Source organism: Echinops telfairi, unplaced genomic scaffold (genome assembly GCF_000313985.2).
Source record: "Echinops telfairi isolate 266 unplaced genomic scaffold, ASM31398v2 ScPeMD7_7463;HRSCAF=8501, whole genome shotgun sequence".
NCBI classification, from domain to species: Eukaryota; Metazoa; Chordata; class Mammalia; order Afrosoricida; family Tenrecidae; genus Echinops; species Echinops telfairi.
Window position 1 is genome coordinate 1405408 of NW_022111363.1, and position 6583 is coordinate 1411990.

Sequence of the window (6583 nt, forward strand, 5' to 3'; positions counted from 1 at the left end):
AAATATAACCGTAGCTCCCGCTGAAAGTGGGAGTAGAGACCCCAGGAAATCCTAGGGCTCTCAGAACCCAACTGGAAAAAACATAAGGGAGCTAAACTCCTCAGTCTGTCTGCAAACAAGAAAATGGGCACCTGGAGAGGAAGCGAACTGGCAGGAAGCGGTGCAGGATGTGAGTTAGCTAAGCAACACATTTTCTTTGGTGCCTTCCATGTGCCAGGCACGTGCCAGGCGCTAAGACTACAGAGAAGAAGTAGGTAGGTGGGGAAAGGCTCCTCGAGCTGCCAGTCCAGACTCCAGTTACTGAAGTGGGTGCAAGTGTGCACAGCACGAAGCACACCAGAGGGGCCCGCGGGCTTGGAGAGCAGTGTGGGGTGCCCGAGGAAGCGACTGCTGGAACATGGAACCTCAAATGTAAGTAACTGCTTTGGAGCAGATGGGAGAGTGTGAGTGAGGGCCAGGAAGTGAGTCTGGTGACTGGGACCCTGAGAAAGCCCCAGAGGCTCCCACTGAACTTGGGTGAGGGAAGGGCCCTGCTAGGCTTGTTGAGGGTTTGACACTGGCCGCAGAGCCAGGCAGGTCAAGGAAGGCTGCTCAGGTGTGGGGACCTGATTATTTGCTTTGTAAAAATATGCCACTACTCAATGCAATGTAGTGCCCTGGGTAAGATCTTGGAATAGAAAAGGGACATGAGTAGCAACATGGAGAACATCTAAATCAAATTCTGTACTTAAGTTAATAGTACACCAAGGTTCAGTTCATTGGGAAGTGTCTAACAGTTGCATAAGATGTTGATGTTCAGGGCATAGGGAACGCTGTGCCATCCTTCCAGTTCTTCTGGAAACCCAAAACTACTTCAAAAGGAAAAGTTTTAAAATGACACCTATCCCCCTGGCACTTTGGCAGAGCAAAACAAAACCGGATGTGGAGCCACGCAGACAGTAAAATGCTAATGAAGCCTTCAGCCATTCTTTCTGCACACCAGGAACAAGCACTTCACCTGCTTAACTCATCTGGTCCTCACAACTCCATGAGGTGAGCTCTTTCCCCTTCACCCCATTTTATAGATGAGGATCCTCAACACAGAAAGGTTAAGCCATTTGCTCACGGACACACAGCTCCCGAGGGGAAGAGCTGAAACGTAAAGAGTCAAACCTTGGCAGCCTAGCACCCGTGGGCTCAACCACGACCTCCTATTCTTTCCCCTCGGTTGTACTGTCTATCCTGCTAGAGAATATTGTCACCGATCACCGGGGAGTATGGAAGCAAACTAGGGAGCAATGCCACTTGGTTTAAGTGGAGGACGCATGGATTGGGGGACTGGGGGATCAAGAACCTCATACCCAAAGGAAGCAAACAGTCGCCCAAAAGACAAGGAGGCCTAAAACGATGTCAGAAGCAACTCCGAAACTTAAATGGAGAGTAATTAAAGCAAAGGGAAGAACTGATGCAGTAAAAGAGCGGAACAGAAAGTTCCAAGAGGCAGCTTAGGAAGACACAAGAAAGGAGCATAATAAAATATGTAATGACCTGGAGGCAGAAAACCATAAGGGAAGAGCGTGCGCGACATTTCTCAGACGGAAAGAACTGAAGAAAGAAACTCAAGCTTCGAACTGCAATGTTGAAGGATTCTCTAGGCAAAATATTGAATGATGCAAGAAGCAACAAAAGTAGATGGCAGGAATACACAGTCACTGTACCCAAAAGAATCAGGCGATGTTCAGCCATAGCAAGAGGTAGCACATGATCAAGAACCAATAGTACTGAAGAAAGGAGGCCAAGGTGCACTGAAGGCATTAGTGGAGAACAAGGCTGCAGGAATTGATGGAATACCCATCAAAGTGTTTCAACAAACAGATGCAAGGCTGTAAGCACTCATTTGTGTATGCCGAGAAATTTGGAAGAGCCAACCAGCTGACTGGAAGAGATCCATATGTGTGCCCGTTCCAAAGAAAGGTGACCTAACAGAGTGTGGAAATTGAATATTAATCTCACATGCAAGTAAAAATTTGCTGATAATAGTCCCAGCAGTACACTAACAGGGAACTGCCAGAAATTCAAGCCTGATTCAGAAGAGGATGTGGACAGAGAGACGTCAGATAGATCTTGATTGGAAGCACAGAATACCAAGAAGATATTTACCTGTGTTTTATTGACTATGCAAAGCCATTTCACTGTATAGATCATGGCGACCTATGGATGACATTGGGAAGATGGGAATTCCAGAGCACTTGAATCTGTACCTGGGCCTTCAAAGACAGCAAGGGATACTACATGGCTTAGAATAAGGAAAGGTGTGTGTCAAGGTTGCATTCCGTCACGATAGTTATTTCATCTATATGCTGAGAAAATAATCTGAGAAAATGGACTACAGTGAACCCTCGTTTATCGCGGTTAATCGGTTCTAGACCCTACCGTGATAAATGAAATTCCGCGAAGTAGGATTCCTTATTTGTAAATCAAATGTTTTCATAGTTAGAGCATAGAGGACATGAAAAAACACCCTTTAGTCGCCATTACACTCGTATTACCCAATTTATTAAACGAAAAAGGGACAATGCAGTAAAACATTTTGGACGTTACAATTATCATTTATTATTTATTATATTATGAAGTACAACGGATGGAGCGAACAGAAGACTCATTCAAGTCAAAATGGCGTGCAACCTCCACGATTTTCTTGCCATCTTTGATCATATCCAAAAGTTTTACCTTTTCCTGGATGGTGAGCATCTTCCTCTGGTGCTTATTTTTATTGTCAGAAGGCTTATAAGAAGCAGCTCGTTTAGGAGCCATCATAGGGCTTAGATAAAATTTCTTTAAAATCGCAAACAATTACAGTACACTGTACAAAAGCAAAAATGCATCTGATACGTAGCTCCGATACGTAGCGATGCAGACAGAAGCGTGTACAGTATGAGCCAATCAGTGGCAGTAATGACAGAGCATGCGCGGTTACGCAAAAACCGCGATAGAGTGAAGCCGCGCAAGTCGAAGCGCGAAGTGACGAGGGTTCACTGTATATGAAGAAGAACTCGGAATTAGGATTGGAGGAAGGCTCGTTAACAAACTGAAACATGCAGATGACCCAGCCTTGCTTGCAAGGACGTGAGCAGTGTGAGCAGGACTTGAAGCACTTGCTGGTCTAAGTGGACACCTACGGCCTTCAGCATAGATTGCAACTCAATGTGACCAGTAAACAGCCTTATACCAAACGAAGAAAAGCTTGACGTGGTCAAGGATTTCTCCTTACTTGGATCCACAATCAATGCTGCTGGAGGCAGCAGTGGAGAAATCAAAGGACACATTGCATTGAGCAAATCTGCAAAAGATCTTTTTAAAGTTTGAAGAAGCAAAGATGTCACTTTGAAGATTAAGATGTGCCTCCTCTAAGTCAAGGTGTTTTCAGTCACCTCATGTGCGTGGGAAAGCCGGACAGTGAGTAAGTACGACTGAAGAGGAATCGGCGCCTGTAAATCAGGATGTCCTTAAAGAATATGGACTATAACGTCGACTAGCAGAACAAACAAATGTGTTTAGGACGAAAAGTACAGCCAGAATGTGCCTTGGAAGAGAGGATGGCGAGACTTCATCTCCCATCGGTTGAGCATGTTATCAGGAGAGCCTGGTCCCTGGAAAGGGGTACCAGGCTTGGTAAAGTGGAGGATCAGCTAATAAGAGGACAGCCCTCAGTGATCTGGATTAACACAATGGCAGCAACAATGTAACAACCCCTGTGAGCCTGGGACCAGACAGTGTTTCATTCTGTTGTACACAGGGTCTCTCGCTATGGGTTGGAGCCGGCTTGAAGGCACCTATTAACAACGCTGAAGGCCTAATCGACAGGGTTTGGTTTTGAATCGGAATATGGTGGTTGACGAAGAGGAAAGCAGCAAGAATTCCACCTGAGTTTCCAGCATAAGAGCACTGGCCAGAGTCCAGTTTCCTGGTGCGTGGTCCTGTGCGTCCTGTGACTTAAAGACACCTTTCAGATCGTTTGTGACCTGGCTACACCTTCCTGTCACTTTCTTTTACATGTGCCCAGAATGCAAAGCAAACTGGTCCGCCTGCTGTTGCCATACCGGCGCGAATCTTTCCCACCTCCGCGACCTTGCACTAGGGGTTCCTGTGCAAGGTGAAGGTCTCTTGTTCCACCCACTTCGGTCCGAACGCCATCCGTCCTTCAGGGCCTCGGCCAGCCACCGCTTCTCCCAGAAGCCATCCTTGTGCTGTGCAGTGAGAAAGCAGCCTTTGCTCTCCCCTCTGGAGGCCAGCTTGTTTGGTAGGGTGCTCTCTTAGCCAGCTTCCTCCTTCTAAGATGGTGACTTGAGAGCCCTGGTGGCACAGAGGTTACGTGTCAGCAGTTCAAAACCACCCGGGGCTCCTTGGGAGAAAGACGGGGACTTTGGACTCCCGTAAACAGTCACACTCTCAGAAACCCACACAGGGGCAGTCCTACCCGGGAGCCAGCATGGACGCGATGGGAGCGCGTTTGGAGTTTAACACCATGGGCACTCCAAAAAGCCTTTGTCGAGTGAGCTGGTTCTCAGGAGGCCTGAGCTCTCGCTTGATTTCTCTTGGCTCCCTCCCTGACTCCCTTCTTTGGTCCTCTGAAAGCCACCTCACAGACACCCCCCACAAACACACACACCATGCTCAGGTGCTTTGCATGCTCTGGGGCCTTGTTTCAAGATGATGTGTGAAGGACCGTCCTACCCAGTCTACTCGTTTCCCTGTCCGCCTTTTCTGCCTTACCGTGTAGTCATGCCTACCCCCAACACACCCTTCCGGAAGCCCAATGTTAGAGCAGATGAGACTGCTTAACCAAGGGCACCAGAGCACCTGGGGTTGTCCTCTTAGATCCTGCCCGCTGGCCCCTCCAATGTACCAGGGTCAGACCTGTTAGGGCCGCAACAATGAACCCCAAACAGCCTTAGTCTCTACCCCATTCAAGTGTTCAGCAGCTAGTGGGGAAGGGTCTGGCTGCCTGGTGGAGCACTACAAACTACATTTGATAGGACGTTCATCACCTTAAAACTCTCCCAGGGTCTACCCTGTATTCAAGCTCAAGTCTGATGCTCAAACCACAGCCATTTGTGTGTCCCTCTTGACCCAGCAAGGAGCTGGTGGAGCCCAGTGGTTAAGCATTCAACTGCTAACGGGAAGGTTGGGGGTTCAACCCCCACAGCCAGCCGCTGCAATGCAGAACATGGCAATTTGTGTCCATAAAGATTGCAGCCTTGAGAACCCAATGGAAGAGTTCTGCTCAACTCTATAGGGTCCTGGAGGATCATTACAAGTCCAAACGGACTTGTCAACAATGGGTTTTTGGTTTTTCCTCATACATGCCGACCCTTCTACTTCAAATCCAGTCCCCTAAATGCCTCACCACCAGAAGACTCGCTCTGCTCCTGTGTCCCCTGCCCCTGACACCTTCACTGACCCCTAACCCACCCCCAGGAGGAACTGGGCACTTTCCTGGGCACACACCCCAGTCTGTGCCTACACCTCTGAAACCCCACTACAGGGAAAGCTCATACCAGTTTCTATGTCTGCAGCGCCCCACTGACTTCATGCCCTCAAGCCGCGGAAGATGCCTGCGTCCCCAGCCGGGCACAGGGTTTGATCTGAGCCCCCGACCGCGTTTGTTCAATGCATGAGGTCTACGTGCTAGTCCGCAGTGTGGGCCCAAGGAGACCACCGGCTGCAGCGGGAAACCCAGGGACTGGGGGAGGGGAGATCCCAGCTAGTGGGAAAGCGGCGCCTTCTCTGTCTCTGTTCCCGCAGCTCCTTCTCTTCCCGGGAACTAGAATTTACATTTTATCAGAAACAGACCACGCCCCCTCTGCTCCGGGCCGCTGGGAGGGGGCGGGAGGGATGGGGGGTGAAGCTGGCGAGAACTTCTGGCGCAGCCCCGGTGGTGGTCGCTTCGCCGACCTGGGTCAGGAGGCGAGGTGGGAGGGCCGCAGAGGCAGAGGAGAGGGCGGTTCCGGCTGCCCAGGGCCCAGGCCCCCATCCACTGGGCAAGAAGCCCGCCCCGCTAGGACGCGCGGACGCCCCGGCGGCGAATGGGCGGGACGGGGGTGGGGGTGCTCCGCAGGGAATGCAGACGGGGAAGCAACGCTTTCTCAGGACTCTAGTCCACCGCGAACGCGCAAAATGCCAGCCAACGGGGCAGAGCGCCATTCATGCTTCGCGGGGGGCGGGGGCGGGGCCGTCCTTTGAGCAGGCACTCCTGCAAGGGGGGTGGGGTGTAGGGATGAGAACAGGATCCCTATGTGACCCCCCCGTCCTGCTCTGTGCTCTCTGGTAGCGCTGCTGCGAGGGCGTCCACGAGGTGCGGGACAGCCCCCAGCGGGCGACGGGGCCCCAGCCCTGGGTGCGTGTGCGCCCGTGGGCTAGCCGCCTGCCCGCCTTTGTTTCCCCGTCTGTTAAATGGGGCCAGCGTGGGAAAGAGGCCCGGAGAAGGCGCCCGGGCTCGGACACCTCTGCGCGCGGCCATGCTCCGCGCAGCGCGGGCACCCGCCCCCCGGAGCCCCACCCCGCCGGCCCGGTCCCCGGGCGCTGGCCGCTAGGGGTCACTGCC